The sequence below is a fragment of the Cyanistes caeruleus genome, chromosome 28, assembly GCF_971803275.1.
Source record: "Cyanistes caeruleus chromosome 28, bCyaCae1.hap1.1, whole genome shotgun sequence".
Lineage (NCBI taxonomy): Eukaryota > Metazoa > Chordata > Aves > Passeriformes > Paridae > Cyanistes > Cyanistes caeruleus.
Window position 1 is genome coordinate 5452989 of NC_141728.1, and position 18859 is coordinate 5471847.

The following is an 18859-nucleotide window of genomic DNA, read 5'->3' on the forward strand; positions in this document are numbered from 1 at the left end:
AGCTCCTCTCTGAGTCTGAATTACAAACCCATCATGACAAAGAGAACACAGCCAACTTGGCTCCCTCCACCACATTATTGGAGGTTTCTGTAGTCCCGTGTTGGAGACTAGTTTGTATCTGGAGAGATTTTCATGGTCCTGCAGTATTTATGGGTGAATTTCCCTGGTTCAGTGCCCCAAAAGATGCCAGAACAGGTGATTTGCACAATAGCCAAGCACAGAGCTGGTTAAGCTGCCTGTGAATCTGATGGCAGAAGTGTATTCATGGTACTGCAGTGTTTCCCCTGTACAGGTGATATTTGGTTTTCATCCTGAATATGCAATGTTCATGTCCAGTGCTTATAGATGCATAAAGACTGGCTTTAAATCCTTGTTCCCTCTTCACACGGGGATATGTAAACCATCAGAAATATTTAACAAGGACATAACATATTAATATTAACATATTAGGTTTCGGCTTGATGGGATGGGTTGTTGAAAGTGTGTGATGAGTAATGGTGTCTCTAACAAACACCACTCTTGTTCATTCAGGTTTGTCCTTTCTCAACCCCGTTGCATAGAAATCACTTATTTACAGCAGACTCTAAGTGAAATTCCTTCATACAGCTGAGAATTGCCAATTCAGGCTGATTCAAGGGGGAGTTTCCTGTTCTTGTGAAAAGACAATCCAGATAACATTTTGGCTGTACATCTTGGAGGAGGCTGTGCAGTTAAGAATGAAAAGACTTTTCTTTGAAGAAGTATCTTGAAAGAGCTTTTTGGATTATCAGAAGCAGCTACACTGATATTGACCTCCACAATGAAAAATGCACAACCATTCATGTGTCTTCATCTGGCCTCAATTCAGAGCTGCAACTACAAAATCTCATCCAATATGTTGCTATACTGTAACCAACAAAGGAGAGCAGGAATACCAACATTTCTCATCAGTCTTTTGGCTTGGAAAGACCATGGAATTGATGCTCCCTTAGCTGTCAGCCTAAACTCTGCTGTGCAAACCTTAGGTCTACGTTGGACCTTCTTGAAAACTTCTTTAGCACCAACTTAGGTGCAAAGTTGGTATAAAACCCTTGAGGCATCCCCCTGATTGAGGGTGACAGAACTTCACTGTTCCAGCACAGAATTTACTTGACTTGCTCCTGCAAGTCGTTTGCACAATGGAAGTGAAATCAGTGCCGTGCTATCTGGATGTGGTGGCACTTCACACCCATCCTGATAGACAACAGGGAAACATCTTTGTTTCTATTATACCATTCCATCTAAGTCTCTGGTTTGAGAGCAAAAGGAAAAGAAAGGGCTTTGTCCAGTGGGCTGGCTAGAAGAAACCTCTAGAACCAGCAATTCATGAGTGGTCGCTACTAACTTGGGCATATTGGAATTCGATTCCCTGGAGTGGTATGGATTGGAGCAAGAAGGGGGAAGAGGGAAACTGAGATCAAAGGCACAAGTGCTTCTAACTGAGTGTTGGCAAACAAACAATGTACCCTGTGATGCTGATGCAGTCCAAAGATCAGGGTGGGATGCCTTTAAGGGAAAATCTGCAGCTGATTCCAGCCATGGATCCCCTGAAGGATAGCCCTGCTGCCGAGAAGATGAACTCCCTCGCCGCAGGCCGCAACCCTGTGGGCATAGGCAGAGGCACAGGAGTACATGTGTGGGGAACCCTGGTGGTTCTGAGTCTGATCATGGGCAGAACTATCAGTCTGCTCTCTAGGAGTTACCCCAGCGTTGAGAAGCAAAGCTCAACCCAAGACTGTAGGCAGTGTTTTAAAAACACCCTGGAAAAACAAAGGCTCACAGAAACCCTGGCATATGGCACACACTAGGACTGCAAAATGGGCAGCAAAACAGGGGAGTGTGAGCATAACCACACTCGGTATCAAATGTGCCAAATCAAAAAAAGAGTAACCTGCCATGACCCAGGAGTGACAGCTAAAAATCGGTGGTTAGAGGTGCAATCTACAGCAGAAAGGAAGAAAATCCTGGCCCATGCATGACACAAATGAGCTGCTGGATTAGAGCCTGTTGTTCCCACTTGGAACAAATGTGACCATGCAGTATGGATCGGAGGGAGAATGGAATCAACGCTTATGGCACATTCCCAAATGAGTGCAATATGCCATCATCACAGCCAACCAAAAGTGTGTAGGATGGGAGGGAAAACGTATTGGGTTGGAGAAAATCTGAAATATGGTCAAATAGTTTCTCTCAGCAATGAGCCCGTAATAACTAACCTTCTCCACAGTAATGATGAGCGAATATGCTTATGATACAGTACAACTTTCTGTTCTGCAAGAGATGGAGAAGGAGTAGATCCAGAAAGTCAATGAAAACAGACAGCTCAAGAATCGGAGAAACAAAAGGCAGAGGCAAAAAAAGAAATAGAACAAGAACAGCTAAAAGCATGAAATGAACAATAGGAAGAGTTAGAACTTGGTAACTAGTATGGTAATTGGAACCTACCTACCTACCTCAAACAAGAACCTTTTTGTAGATCTAATACAAGAGATGGCTACAGAATTCGGATGATCTAATTGTTGGATTTGTGGAGGGCTGAAATCAGCTGAGAAATGGCCATGGAAAGGTGAGAGCTTAGCTCCAGACCAACTTCTAAAATGGAATCATACCTCAATTTCCAAAACATCAAAATGACCCCAAGGGTGGGTTTTAGATCATCAAATAATTGGAAGAGTTTGTATCAGCAGGGAAGGAAAAAGATATACTGAAGTAGTAGGATATACTCCTTGCACATTCACTTGAACAGTGAATTCAAAGAACACCACCAAAGCCTGGCAACCAGAAACCCCCACTGGATACTGGAGTCAAACAACAAAAAAAAAAGACAAATTGTGATTGGAACGATCAGATCAAATGATGTTGGCACAAAAGTCCTGGAGCTAATCCTTACCAATCCTTCAAAAGCTTAAAGAATTCCTGGGATAAAGCAGAAACTGTAAATGACCAATGGAAAGCACCTGATGGAATATACTGGATATGTGGGGAAAAAGCAGCCAGTGAATTACCCTGCAGGTAGAAAGGATCCTGCACTCTGGGAATGATTTGACCCTCCTTTTTGCTCCCAAAGTCCCAAAGTAAACTATTAGGGGCCCCCTATATGAGAGCCTGGGCAGAGAAAAAAGAGAGCTGAATCTTGAGTTTCCAAAAGCAGGAGGGAATCACAAGTGGGGACAAGAGGAGTGGCCTGCAGAGAGGATAAGAGCTTGGCAATAGCCCAGCAACTTGGGCTCAAGATGAGAGCTGGGGATACAGGAGCCCAATTTACCTATTCAACCGACTAGGAAGACTTCAAGCCATGGTAGAAATTGTATCAAATCATAGCTCTGATGCTCTCGAGTTATCAGCTAAACAGCATTCACTAATGCAAGCATTTGTGTATCAGAACCAAATTGCTTTGGACTACTTGTTAGCAGAAGAACGGGGAGTCTGCAGCAAGTTCAATGAATCTGAATGCTGTGTAGAAAGAGACGACGATGGAGAAACCATAAGAAACCTTGCAGCAGAAATGAAGAAAGTAGCACATGTAGCGGTTCAAAAATGGAATTCTATCCTTCAAGCTTCTTGGTGGGATCAATTGTTTGGGGGGAATTGTCTGGGGAAAGATTGGTGGAAAAACTGAGGATTTTTAATACGATGTAAAAGAATGGGGCTATTATTTCTGCCTTGTCTCATCCCATGTTTTATCCGATTCATCCATTCTGTTGTCTAAGGCATGCAAATAGCAGCAATGCCCATTGATCCTGAGTTAGCTCCAATAAAAACTGGCCAATCCAAGGGAATACCCAAAATATCTAAAAGAACAGAATTGAAAGAAAAGAAAGAGAGCAGAGCTGCTGAAGCTCAGGCCAGATTTAAAGCTCAGACACAACTATTTGACAAGTAGCATGAAGCTACTGCACAGCCAATATATAGCTCGGGATACAATAGGCACCTGCACTGATGTACAATTAAGCACCCAAACCAAAGAATCAAACACTAAAATAACCAATCTTATAAAAAATTATTCCTTGTAAATACTGATTATGAAATAAGAGAACTGTATCAAAATTTATCCTAAAGGCACAAATTAATTAATTTATAAAGAAAGTGGGAGGACTGTGATACATAGCGTGAATAAAATCGGGCTGAAGTTATAATCTTGTCTGACAAGAATCCTAGCACATTTCCAGGAAACCTTCCCTGAAGAGATTCTAGTGACATGCAGCAAGGCCAACATGAATATTCATCTGCAAGGGGCATATCTCCAAGAAACCTCCGTCCCATAAGATTAGAATGATATGCACTCATAAATATTCATCTGCAAGAAGTGTATTTCTAAGAAACCTGATGAAATGACAACATATACGCCCAAAACAGCATGAATATTTATCGGCAAGCAGTGTATTCCAAAGGAGCCCAGAAGAGCCTGAAAACATATAAAAAGCACCTTGGGACAGTTGCAGTTTGTGAAGCACGGTGGGGAAATGCTGCAGAGCCTCCTCCCTGTCTCACCTGGTGCTGTTCGCCTGGCACAGCCCCAAACTGATTTTTGCTTCTGGTTTCCTTTTGATGATTGTAATTTGATTCTAGAATAAATTTCTTCTTTTTACTAATCAAACTGGCTAATCATTTATAACAAATGAAATTAGAATTTTGACAACTAGGTCCCTTGAGCTAATAACAGTTTAATTAAAAATTAATAGCATTTAGTAGATTGAATAGTAATTTGGTAGAACAGAATATAGTTTAGTAAAAGAATACAATTTAGTAAAAAATTATCATTTAGATATATATAATTTTCCAGGAATTAAGTATGATTAAAGCATAAGCAAAAACTAAACCGTGTTATGGGGAGGGCTTGTTACCCCACCTTACATACAGAACTGACCGGGGTACGGAGGCTTCCCACCCTGCCTCACGTACAAAACAAAGCCCTTCAAGCTAAACTTGTATACTGTATGCTTGTACATATTCATTAATGTTTGCCAGAAGTTTCCTCCTATTTCTGATTTTTCTGATTTTACGTCACTATTCTTCACGGCACATGCTCCACTTGTTATTAGGGGGTCTTCAGTCTTCTTTTGGTGGTCTTTTGGTGAAGGCTTCTCCTCTTCCTCGTTGTCCTTTGGATAACCTTTCATGTTTGTGCATGCGTACTAAGCGTTGTTATGTCAGTCTACTCATTAGCCTGATATTTACTGATTTTTAGGCCCAATGCCTAAAGTCATTCTAATTTTGTCCATCTCAAGGCCATTTTCATCTTGGGACATCACTTATCTTCCAAACTACATCCTGTACCTCAGTTTTAACATGTAACATCTGTAAAGGGGTGCATCTGCCTTGTAACACTGATTCTTTAGATTGCTTCTAAAAATAACATTAATAACAGTTAAAAATTAGTTCACACAAATCAATTCCATTTATTACACCACCCTCCAAGGTACCCAAAATTTGAAAATAGATCCCTCTCTGCTGTGCTGACAATTTCACACCCATTTTCCTTGATGTTAAGCTGCTGGCATAGCAAAAATCCACCCTCCCCTGCTGCAAAAGCAACAACTTAACAAACCAAAGATCAAAGTTCCAGGGCCAGTCTCAGGGACAGGGTGCTTTCCACAGCTAACTATCCTGGCCTATAGGTTCATGGCCCCTCTCCAGCACCCCCAGGGAGCAATGCACCCTTCCCACTACTTGTGAGCACCCTCAGCCTAACTTGGGGTACACCCACCCTCCTTTGGTCCACTGGACAGGGGCTGCAGGGAAGTCCTCCTCAGGGAAGTGCTCCTCTGGATGCTCGAGGGTTATCACTTCCTCCCCCAAGAGCCAGCGGAGAAAAACCGCTGTGCTGCACTCGGAGGCAGCTGAGGGCCAGAACTTGTTGGATAAAATCCACAGTTCGTCCGTGGGGTCTGTTCACAGGGCCACACGTTGGGCACCGGCTCCCGCATCTCACCGGAGCTGATCTGGCTCTGTCACTGGGGCCTGCACAGGAGTGGGTCACACCCCAGGAGCAGGATGAGCCCAGCTGTGACTAGAGTACTCACTCTACGGCTTTTGGCTGTCAGTCTGTGCTCTGAGGAGGCAAGGACGAGAGGGAGGTCTTTTGCATGGGATAACAGAGGATTTATTGCTCTGGGGAATCTTGGGGGCAAAAGACAGAAAATGTGAGCGTGTAACAGCTGAAATAGGGAGGTGGTTCAAAGGGAGGGTCCAAAGCATCAGCTAATCAGAGATATCCCGGGGAGGGTAAAAGGCAGGGTTCACAAAATCATCATCCAATTGGGGCCCAAAGCACCAAGGATCCACTGTGACACTGCAGGGCCCAAAGAACCAAGGATCCACTGTGGCTCCACGGAGTGTCATGGAACCGTGGAGACCATTGTGACACTGCAGGGCCTCATGGAACCATTCTGACACCAAGCTGGCTGGGAGTGTGGATGTGCTGGAGGGCAGGAGGGCTCTGCAGAGGGAGCTGGACAGGCTGGATGCAGGGCCCAAAGCCAACAAGGTGAGCTTGAACAAGACCAAGTGCCGGCTCCTGCACTTTGGCCACAACAAGGCCTGCAGTGCTCCAGGCTGGGGACAGAGTGGTTGGACAGCGGCCAGGCAGAAAGGGAGCTGGGGCACTGATGGACAGCAGGCTGGACATGAGGCAGCAGTGTGCCCAGGTGGCCAAGAAGGCCAATGGCCCCTGGCCTGCATCAGGAATGGGGTGGCCAGCAGGAGCAGGGCAGGGATTCTTCCCCTGTGCTGGGCACTGCTGAGGCCACACCTCGAGTGCTGTGTCCAGTCCTGGGCCCCCAATTGAGGAAGGCCATGGAGGGGCTGGAGCGTGTCCAGAGAAGGGCAACAAGGCTGCTGAGGGGTCTGGAGCACAAGTCCTGTCAGGAGTGGCTGAGGGTGGTGGGTTTTAGCTCTAGCTAAAATCACCAGAGTACTTCCTTCTTTCTGTGAGATATGTATGAGGAGAAGGGCAAAACAGGCTTTACACATTAAAAGGAATAAGGAAACTTTATGATCAGGACTACAAGAATAAGAAACAAGAATAAAACCTCCAGTAACCTTTCCTCCCCCCACCCAACTTTTCCTTTCCCAAGTGACACGGCAGAGACAAAACCTGGGATGTTAAAGCAGTGCCAGCTATATAATAGTCTTTTCATCAGTCCGTGCAGGGAGAGGAGTTTTCTCTTGTCATGCCATGGAGAGTTCTCCACAAGAAACAGATTTCTTGTCAATTTTCATTTCTACAAATGGCAGTCACCCAGGCATAAACTCTGCCCTCTCCTCCCATTTTCACACCACTCAGAGGTGTGTTCATGGGCCATGAGCTCAATAGTATTATTTAAAAGATGAGTTATTCAAAGCGAAGGCTCTCTTCATCTCTGAGAATAGAGGTTTTCTTCTTCTCTCTGTGGGGGCAAAGGGTCTTCATCAGCTGTCATCTCCCTTTCTCTCTGTTCAAGCTCTCATGGGATCACAGCTACTCCACCATCTGCTTGGCTTCATCAATGGATACCTTTGCCCAGATCTACAGCTTGAATACTTCAATTCCCCAATACTCTTTCATGAATTAAAGGAGTTATTTTTCAGAACATTATTATTCATCTCCATGATCCTACCAAAAGACTATTTCAGCTTATTAGAGCATCTCCTCATTCTCCTTCCATCTGAGGCTTGATTCCTTCTTTTACTGACATTGATGTTTCACGTTGTCTTTTTCCGTGTCACTTGGTTCTTTTCTTTTCCTGGAGAGAGGATTAAAGTCTGCAGGTCTCCTGTGTGCAGTGCAAGGGTTAAATGTGTCCCAAGCCATGGCAGGCAGTGGTGGTGTGGGATTTCAGGTGTGGCTGGTGCCAGCTCTCAGGAGCTGTCTGTGCGGGCCGGGGGGCAGGGGGGTGTTGGCGAGTGTCATCAGCCGTGGCCTGGCCCAGCCTGGGGGCCGGGGGCTCCCCTGGGAAGGGCTTTGGCCACCCCGCTGGAACGGGACCCGGAGGGCTTCCCGGGAAAGCCAGCACCGCAGCAGAGCCTGGCCTGGCCTGGGGGGGATCCCGCAGTCTCCATCTCCCCCCGGGAGCAGCTGGGCTCCGGCCCAGCCCCCCCCAGGCCGCACAGGCCACGGGGGAGCGGGGCCAGCCACACCACAGCTCTGCTGCCTTTCAAGGCTGCAAAGAAAGAGACCAGTTCCTGGCCTTGGGTGTTTAAAAGGTGGCATTCCCAAAGGTGAAGTTCCTTTTCAGTGGTGCAGAATGCTGTCAGTTGTCAGAACTGGCCAGCTCTTGGCTTGATCTCAAGCACAGAAGGAACTCCCCACAGCCTCTCGCAGAGGAATCACTGCTGTGGGTGTTTCCCACTTCTTTCCCTAAATGCTAAATTACCCCACCCTTTGATCATAACATAATTCTCATAACTCACAGTCATCAAGGCCTTATTTAACACCAAGTTAGTTGCTCTAGTATCAACCAAAAATTCTACTTCTTTTCATTTTGTTTCTGAGTTTCATTTTTATAACCAGAGGGTCTCCTGGGGTGGACTCCTTGTGTCCCCTTCAGTCTTCTTGTGGATGTGTGACTGCAACCACCTCTCCTTTCCCTTGTTTCTTTTGGCCATCTCGCTTCCACTTTGGACACTAATTTTTCCAGTGACCAAATTCTCCACAGTACACACATTGGTCTCTACCCAGTCGAGACGGGCCTCGTTTGGGTGGTCCTTGTCCATCCCTTCCTTTCCCTTTTCCTTCCTCCTGTACCACTGCTACTAGCTTCTTCATTTCTTGCTTATATCCCTCTTCTCAATTGCTGAAAACTCTCCATGCCTCTTCCAAGAAGGGTTCTAAGTTTCACCCATCTGCCCCCCAAAGCTTTTGGAGTTTACATCTCACATCCCCTGTGGATTGTTCCAGAAATAGATGAACTAGCTGCTGTATTCCTACTTCAGAGCCCGGCTCCAGTGGTGTGTGTCTGTGCATCACGTCCTTCCAAGGATCTGGAAAGCCAAGGTGATCTGTCTCTTGTTGTCTGTCTGTGCTGTAGTCAAAATTCCCAATGCGGGGGGAGGAAGTACAGTCTCTGATAACAGACTCGGTACTTCTTTTCCACTCACTTTTACTCTTAGATGAAATTTTAAGAATACGAAACCTGTGTCTGGGCTTGGTGGAAGAATGGGGATACAATTTAACATCACAATCAACCCAGGACATTCCACCTCTTATCCCCATAGCGTCAACTTACTGACAAAACTAACATTCTAACTCTGCACACATATACATACATAAAAACTTCTCCGCTCCACCCAAAAAATGCAAGCAATATATCTATCATACTCTTGTCACGCCTCACACCAAGCTACTGAATCTAGGCCTCACGCTGGGGAGCTGCAGGATTCCCCACTCTCTCATTTTACTCACTCAAAACACCATCTTTTACTTGCTCATACCTTCAACACTTACACATTTCCTTCTATTTCATGTCTGCATGGTTTAATGTACAGACAATGGCAGTAACCTTTTACCCAAGGATCAGGTCTCCCTGAGGTACACATCGTGTTGTTCCATCTCTCTGCATTATCCACCATGTACAACCTGGTCCTTGAGCAAAGACAACCCCACAAATGGGTTTGTCTGTACTTGAGGTAGAATTGACCCAAACCGTCCTCCCTAGCAGACCTCTGACTTGTACCACTGGGACTTTGTCTCCATCTACTGCATGCAAAGACTCAGACTGGGCAGGAGCTGCTCGGTTGGTGGAACCTCTGGTGTTGACTAACCAGGTGGCCTTTGCTAGATGTTGCTCCCAGTTTTTCAAAGATCCTCCACCCAGTGCCTTTAAGGTGGTTTTTAACAGTCCATTGTACCTCTCCACTTTCCCAGCAGCAGGTGCATGGTAGGGGATATGGTACACCCACTCAATGCCATGTTCCCTAGCCCAGCTGTTTATAAGGCTGTTCTTGAAATGAGTCCCATTGTCTGACTCAATCCTCTCAGGGGTGCCATGCCTCCAAAGGACCTGCTTTTCAAGTCCCAGGATGATGTTCCGGGCAGTGGCATGAGGCACAGGGTAGGTTTCCAACCATCCTGTGGTGGCTTCTACCATTGTGAGCACGTAGCGCTTGCCTTGGCGGGTTTGGGGCAGTGTGATGTAGTCAATCTGCCAGGCCTGCCCATACTTGTATCTGGACCACCACCCACCGTACCTGAGGGGCTTCAACCGCTTGGCCTGCTTGATCGTGGCACACGTCTCACAGTCATGGATAACCTGGGAAATGCTGTCCATGGTTAAATCCACCCCTCGGTCTCGTGCCCACTTATAGGTGGCATCTCTACCCTGATGACCTCAGGCATCATGAGCCCATTGGGCTAGGAACAACTCTCCCTTTTGTTCCCAATCCAAATCTATTTTTGACACTTGTATCTTTGCAGCCTGATCTACCTTCTTATTATTTTGGTGTTCCTCATTAGCTCTACTCTTGGGGACATGGGCATCTATGTGGTGGACTTTCACTGGTAGTCTCCCTACCCTGGTAGCAATATCTTTCCACTCTTTAGCAGCCAAAATTGGTTTTCCTCTACACTGCCAATTTGCCTCTTTCCACCTCTCCAACCATCCCCACAGAGCATTGGCCACCATCCATGAATCCATGGAGAGGTAGAGCTTTGGCCACCTCTCTCTTTCAGCGATGTCCAGGGCCAGTTGAACAGCTTTGAGTTCCTCAAGTTGGCTTTATCCACCTTCTCCTTCAGTGGCCTCTGCGACCTGTCGTGTGGGGCTCCATACGGCTGCTTTCCACTTCCGGTTCATCCCTACGATGTGACAGGAACCATCAGTGAACAGAGCATAGCGTGTTTCTTCTGCTGGCAGTTGGTTGTACAGTAGAGCTTCTTTAGCCCGTGTCACTTGTTCCTGCTCCTCTTCATCAGTGAGACCAAAGTTTTCATCTTCTGGCCAGTTTATAATTATCTCCAAAATCCCAGGGCGATTTGGGTTTCCAATACGGGCACGCTGCGTGATGAGGGCGATCCACTTGCTCCATGTGGCATTGGTGGCGTGGTGGATAGAGGGAACCTTTCCCTTGAACATCCACCCCAGCACTGGCAGTCGGGGTGCCAGGAGGAGTTGTGCGTCTGTGCCAATCACTTCTGAGGCGGCTTGAACTCCTTCAAAGGCAGCTAAGATTTCCTTCTCTGTGGGAGTGTAGTTGGCTTCAGACCCTCTGTAGCTTCGGCTCCAGAATCCCAGTGGTCGGCCTCGAGTCTCCCCAGGCACTTTTTGCCAAAGGCTCCAGGACAAGCCATTGTTCCCGGCTGCAGAGTAGAGCACGTTCTTCACATCTGGTCCTGTCTTTACTGGGCTAAGGGCTACTGCATGGGCGATCTCCTGCTTGATTTGGGCAAAGGCCTTTTGTTGTTCAGGGCCCCAGTGGAAATCATTCCTCTTTCGGGTGACCAGGTAGAGAGGGCTCACGATCTGGCTGTACTCAGGAATGTGCATCCTCCAAAAACCTATGGCACATAGGAAAGCTTGTGTTTCCTTCTTGCTGGCTGGTGGAAGCATTGCAGTGATCTTGTTGATGACATCAGTAGGAATCTGATGCCGTCTATCTTGCCACTTTACCCCCAGGAACTGGATCTCATGAGCAGGTCCTTTGACTTTGTTCTTCTTGATGGCAAAACCAGCTTTCAGGAGAACCTGGATGATTTTCTCTCTTTTCTCAAAGACCTCTTCAGCTATATTTCCTCAAACAATGATGTCATCAATGTACTTCAGATATTCTGGAGCCTCACCCTTTTCCAGGGCAGCCTGGATCAGTCCATGGCAGACGGTGGGGCTGTGCTTCCACCCCTGGGCCAGTCGGTTCCAGGTGTACTGCACTCCCCTCCACGTGAAGGCAAACTGAGGCCTGCATTCTGCTGCCAGGGGAATGGAGAAAAATGCATTGGCAATGTCAATAGTGGCGTAGCACTTCGCTGCCTTGGACTCCAGCTCGTACTGGAGCTCCAGCATGTCTGGCACGGCAGCGCTCAGCGGTGGAGTCACTTCATTCAATGCACGATAGTCCACAGTCAATCTCCATTCTCTGTCAGACTTGTGCACAGGCCAGATGGGGCTGTTGAAGGGTGAGTGGGTTTTGCTGACCACTCCTTGGCTCTCCAGCTCTCTGATCATCTTGTGGATGGGGATCACAGCATCTCGATTTGTCCTATATTGCCGGTGGTGCGCCGTCGAGGTGGCAATTGGTACCTGCTGTTCTTCCACCTTCAGGAGTCCTACTGCAGATGGGTTCTCTGATAGTCCAGGCAAGGTGTTCAATTGCTTGATGTCCTCTGTCTCTACAGTTGCTATCCCAAATGCCCACCTGAGTCCCTTTGGGTCCTTAAAATACCCGCTTTGGAGGAAGTCTATGCCCAAAATGCATGGGGCCTCGGGGCCTGTCACAATGGGGTGTTTCTTCCACTCATTTCCAGTCAGGCTCACATCAGCTTCCACTAAAGTCAAGTCCTGTGATCCCCCTGTCACACCAGCAATAGAAACAGATTCTGCCCCCACATGTCTTGATGGGATTAGCGTGCACTGTGCACCAGTGTCCACCAAGGCCTCATATTTTCATGGTTCTGATGTGCCAGGCCAACGAATCCACACAGTCCAAAAAACACGGTTTTCCCTAGCCTCTCCCTGGCTAGAGGCAGGGCCCCTCTAAACCTGGTTATCCTTCTTTCCTTGGGTATATGTCTTGGATGTTCCTTCAAGGGAATCAGACATGTCATCATCATCATCATACTTGTCATTTTGACTACAGGCTACTGGAGCGGCTTTCTTTTTGGTGGAATATCCCCTCTGAGTCTTTCTGTCTTCCAATTCAAACATCTGTTTTGTCAGAGCAGCAGTAGATTTTCCATCCCATCTTTTCATGTTTTCTCCACAGTCACGCAGGAAGAACCACAGCTCAGCTCGTAGCTTTTTCTCCCTATCTGGAGAACTTCTGCGTTGAGTACCAGGGCTCCTGATCTGTACTGCTGAGACTGGAAGAAGGTCCTCCCTGAGTTTCTTGAATTTCTCCTCCATTTTGTCTTGGAAGTTTTGCACACATGTTCCCACAGCTGCAATTGTTGCCTGCATGGGGCCATGCACGGTACCTGCATATGCTCAGAGCTTCTTCACCATATCCAGCACAGTCTCCTCCCTGTCATCCCACTTCATTGTTGCTAAAGCAGAAGCGTATTCTTGTGGCCCAAGTCGAACAAGTTTTCGCCACATCACAGATGTACATGGCACCAAGTCTGGATTTCTAGTACCTATGTCACCCACAAAGACAATCTCTACTATTGCCATTTCTCTCAAGCGCTGAATCCCTTGTTCTATGGTCTTCCAACGAGTTTGCTGTATATAGAGATCATCTGCACACAGATATCTTTGTGCCACACTTCTCAGGACCCGTTCCAGAGACTCTAAGGGTCAGCCCCCCTCATCATTCCTTGGTTGATAACCGGATCGTGTGACAGGGACCCCAGATGCCTCGCTTCACTGCCATCCAGATCTGTAGCCTCACCTGCAGCATCCCACAGACGGACTAACCAACTAATTATTGTTGGCTTGGGTTCACTGTCTGGTTTGGCTGCTGGCTTAGGCTCACTGTCTGGTTTGGCTGCTGGCTTGGGCTCACTGTCTGGTTTAGCCTGAGTCACTGGGGTAGCTGCTGATTTATCTCCCTGCCCTACAGTATCCAGCACCGTGCCATAAGCATACGCTAGGGCCCAGCTTATTGCAATGAGATTTTTCTCCTTAGAATCATCATAGCAATTCTCTTCCAGATATTTCCCTACTTCATCTGGGTTCTGAATTTGTTCACGTGAAAATTCCCAGGCTGGGGGATCAGAAAATTTCTTCAGAGTCCAGCCCATTCTCTCCCATTCTCTACACCACTCAGGATTTCCTACACCTGAGTCTACTTCTGGGGCAGGGGTCTCGGCTCTTCTGGATATCTCAGCCCTCACTCTAGAGAAGTTGCAGACCATATAGAGGAAGCTCAACAGCTGAACTACCAGGAAAGTGAGCAGGAAAGTGGTATCCTTAACACTCAGGGGAAACTGGGTATTCTCAAAGAGGGACATAACAGATTCAAAGGAGAAGAAGGAAAGGAAAGACTGAAAAGCCTCATCCCCTGCTCTTCCTCTAACAAACTGGGTGCAATTACCAATAAACTCCCAAAATGTGCTACTGGGACTGGGAGGCAGGGTCGGGCGAAGAAATCAGAAGCCAAACATACATGGCAGAAACTTCAGTAGTTTTATCAACTTCCTATAAATAATTATCACCAAGCCCAGTACAATAACCATTCTAATCTGTGCCCCTCTACTGTAAAAGAGGGAAAAGACAGGTATCAAAACATAAAAAAATTCTAGGGACCAGATCCACATGAAGGCCTCCACCCCGAGAGATATTATGCATCCAAACAACACGGCTACTGACTGCTTTATCCCAATACAGAGTCAGTACAACCAAAATACAATCACTAATCACTACAGGTTTTTACACTTTCTCTTCCCACGTGCTGGGCGCCAAGAACTGTATTTGTCCTAATTTAGGGCAAATTCGGGAGAAAAACTCCAAATGGGGGTTTTTCCAGGGAAGAAAAAATTCAAATGACCCCTCCCCCCTAAACTGGTCCGGGAAAGGAAAAAAAATTATTTGGAGAGAAGTGGAAAAAGCTGTTTATTTAACAGAAATTGAATAATATTAAATAATAAAACCTCTCACTGTTCGATGGGATGGCAAATCCAGGAAGAAAAGTCCTTTTCATGTGGTGTAGCTCGGCTCGCTCAGGTTCTTATCAGTCCCTCCAGCGCTGGAAAGTACCGAGGCCCAGGCCCCGGTGGGCCACAGGCGTGAGCTCCCGGGGTTTGTCTGGGTGTTTTTCAGTCCAGAGCAGGTTTGCACAGATCCAGGAAAAAAAAGGAAAAAGAGGTTTAGGGAACTCCTCTGCCTCAGCTAGCTAAAACTAACTAAAAACCAGAGAGAAGCTCTGTCCTGCAGTGTATCCATTCTGCAGACACCACAGTCCAGGAGCCGGGTGTGGGGGAGTGATGTTTTTTTAACAAAAACTGCACATTTCTTCTTCACCCACCTTCGCTCTCAGAGCCAGTCTTCAAGGTGCAGAACTTAATATATAACATAAACCAGACGACTGGGGATACCAGTACCATAAAGTCACCCCAGGAAAAGGTGTGAGCCAGTGTGGACAACCTTGCTCCACATTCCCCAACCCCATCCTCTGTGTCCTCCCTCACCTGGGACCTGCTTTGCTTGAAGAGCTGCCTGCACTCAGGAAAGAGAGGTTTTCCCCTTTTTATTATGAAGAAATCTGAAACTCCTAAGTTCCATTGTTGAAAACAGATGCACTCCTCAAGTGTGTGCCAGCCCAAGGTGCCACCAAGGAGGTTCCCCTTCCCCGAGGCAGAACCCTGCAAGGAATGTTTGAGACCTTTGCACTCCTTGACTGAGGCCCTGCAGTGTCACGGAGGCCCCTGGGTTCCAGGAGGTTCTGCACTGTCCCAGTGGATATTTGGCTCCATGGAGCCCCACGGTGTCACAATGCTCTTTTTGATTCCACCAGGCCCTGATCTGTCACAATGGGCTTTTGGTTCCATGAGGTTCCGTCCTCAGCAATGGTCTCTGTAGTTCCAAAGTGTCACAAGGGCCCCTTGGTTCCAGGAGGTTCATTGGTGTCACCATGGTCCCTTGGCTCCATCAGGCATCCCAATGTCACAAGGGCCCCTTGGTTCCAGCAGGTTCCTGGAGCAGGACTTCCCCTGGGCCACAGAAGGGCTCCTCTGCTCTGTCCAGCAGCTGGGGCCATAACTCAGGGCATCTCCCCCTCACAGCAACTGGGGAGATAACCCAGGCCGCACATCTGTCCTGTCCTGACTTCTCTCTGCTGCCAGGGAGCTGCAGTTCCCAGCTGCCCAGAAACATCTTGCCTTGAGAGCAGCCTGAAGGCAGATGAGCCTTGGATTCTGGACTGACACACACTTCACTTTACAAACTAGAAAAGCTACACAAAACTTGCACAAAGCACAACTCTTCTGCATAGCCCCTGGAAACGGGCAGGGCTTCTGTGCCAAGCCTGGATGCATCTTGGTGCTTCCTTTCTGGAAGCTGAGGGAAAGAAAGGGCTCCAGGTGTGCTCCACCATCAGTTGGGTGCTGAGTTCCATTGACTCCTAATCTGTGCCAGCTCTTCACGAGCTGTAATATAGGGAACTTGATTGTGCCCTGTGTTTGTATCCACTAGCACTTCTTTGGGTTATCCTGTGGAGGAAGCAGTCTGTTTAAAGTCTCTTGTCTGTTAATCTGGAGTCCATTCAGTAAATAATTCATTTTCTATTCGACCTAATGGGCCATTCTAATGAACTTGGGAGCAAGAGCAATTTGGGGTGCAGGTGGCCTGAAACAGAGCTCCTGCCAGAAACCTGAGCATAGGCAGGACTTGGCTAAGTGTTCACTCTATTTGTAACAACATATTTCATTCCAAGAAATACAAAGAGAGAAAATTTTTTTCCTCATTTATTCTTTTCCTGTTTATTCACTGCTATCAGCAATCCCCAGCTGATATTGATCCCCAGCACCTCCTCCTGCACTCTGAATAGATCTGAAAATCAAGACCCTTCATGGCTGACAATCCATCAGACTTCGTCCCTACCCCCACGCCACCAATTCCCTCATCCAAGCCCTGGCACTCAGAGCAGCCTTGTGCAAATCTGAGCTCCCTCCCCTCCAGGCTGGGCCTGCAGCTTTCAGCTCCTTGGCTCCAACTCCCACCTGCTTTCCTTGCAGAAGGAGCTGCCCCAGACACAGAGGGATGTTCATTCCTTGTCAGCAAACAAAGCAAGGGAAGGCACAGCTCCATCCAAACAAAAGTCATTCCTGTGCTGGATATTCAATCCACTTTGCACAGCAGACAGTCTCAGTGCAATGGAAAACACCTTCTGTGGCCAGCACAGGTGCCAAGATGCCCCAGAGCTTCCGTGCCCCGATTCTGCCCAGATTTGCTCTTTGCACACACGAGGCACACGATGAAGGCACGAGCTGCCTCCATGGCCAGAGGGAGGAAAAGAGAGAAAGTGGCTGAAGAGCTCTCTTGTGCAGAGCCACAGCTGCACTAATCCCAAACTGCTGGGATTGCTCCCAGCAACTTGATCCAACAGCCTCTGCAGCATCTGTTCCCCGGCTCAAAATCTGTCTGGATGGGCAGGCCCGAGGAGTGCTGGGGAATGGAGCCACATCCAGGGGTGTCCCCAGGGCTCAGGGCTGGGGCCAGCTCAGTTCAATCTCTTTATTGCTGCTCTGGCCCAGAGCACCCAGGGCACCCTCAGGCAGCTGCCAGGGGAGCCCAAGCTGGGCTGTGTGGGAAATGCAGGCACAGAGAGCTCTCAGGGCCTTGAGCATACAGGCCCAGAGACAGAGATGGACACAGAGTTTGACCTGAGACCACGGGGAAGGCTTGGGGCTTTACAACAATGAAGCTGTACAAACATGAAGGAAGAATAGGAGCTTGGAATTTAAGTGGAAATATATTTGAAACATGCTTTCAGAAACTAGAAATATGCTTTCTAGAAGTGAATAAATATGTTAAGTAAGATAATAGAGATTTTGAAGTTTCACATATAACCTGTTCTAAAGTCAGTAAGGAATTACAGATACAGCAATGTAAGTTTCTGTAGTGTTCTATGGCTGGATAAGAAAAGACACATTGCAGCAGCATTGTGTGAGACGAAGCAATTGATGATTGGTTTATGAAGATGCTGCTGAGCTTTTGTGTGACCTCTTGATTGGTTAAAAAGTTTATAAAAGACATTATAACTAGAATTTTGGTGGTTTCTGAGGTGATGGTGTTGAATGTAACACCTTAAGTGTCTTAACATTCCCTGAGACTGATGGGCCATGCAATAAAATCCCTTTTCTAACATCACTCAGTTGGCCCTGTGTGCTCTGATCCCAATAGTCCTTTTCCTCATCTTTGGGAAACTTATACCCCCCAATAAGGAATGGGGGTTGTCCTTACTTAACCTCCAATGAAATTAATGTATTGATAACATTATTTTTGTTATCCTTCACAGAAGCTGCCAGGTTAAGTCCTAATTGAGCTTTCACCTCTCTCATTTCCTTTCTGCAGGACCTAAAGACATCCCTGAATATTTCCTGAGTTTCCTGCCCTCCCTGTCCAAAGGTGATGTGTCCATGATCCTTCCTGAGTTCCTGGAAAAAGCTCCATGCCCAGCCAGGCCAGGCATTTTCCTCACTGATTCATCTTTTGGCACACAGGGACAGGCTGCTCCTTCCCCCTTAAGTTTACTTTCTTGAGGTGTGTCCATCCTTCCTGGACCCCTTTGTTTTTAAGGGCTGTTTCCCTTACAAAAATCAGTACCTGGTTCAGTTCTCCCCAAATCTGCATCCTGAATTGGCCAAAGTTTTCCCTCCACAATTCCAGTGTAGAAGTTTTGTTGCTGCCCCTCCTTCTGTCCCAGAATATTGAAAACTCGATGATTCCATGGTCACTGTACCCCAGGCAGCCTCTGACCACCACATCTCCCAGCAGCCCTTCTCTGTCTGTGAACAGCAGCAGACACAGCTTTCCTTGGCACTGGGAGTGTGCCCAAAATTCCCTAAAATCAAAACTGCTCAGCACCAATGCAGCACTGAGAAGCAGCATTCTTAATGTGGCCGGATGCTCGGGGGGACAGCTCCTCCCAAAGCCGGGCATGCTGAGCACAGGGAAGTTTCTGTTTCTATTCTGTATTTTGCACACCCCCATTCATTGATTGTCCCAGACTAAACAGACACATGGTAATCATGAGCCCAAAATGATGAACATAT

General features: G+C 47.3%; 1 long non-coding RNA gene across 1 annotated transcript in view; it reads left to right on the forward strand.

Moving 5' to 3' along the window:
- The first annotated feature begins 6404 nt into the window (after window positions 1-6404).
- Window positions 6405-18859, forward strand: part of LOC147649106 (uncharacterized) — a 66476-nt gene continuing 54021 nt past the window's right edge. The window contains exon 1 of the long non-coding RNA XR_015279687.1: window positions 6405-6505. This is a non-coding gene — a long non-coding RNA (uncharacterized LOC147649106). The remainder of the gene's footprint in view (window positions 6506-18859) is intronic.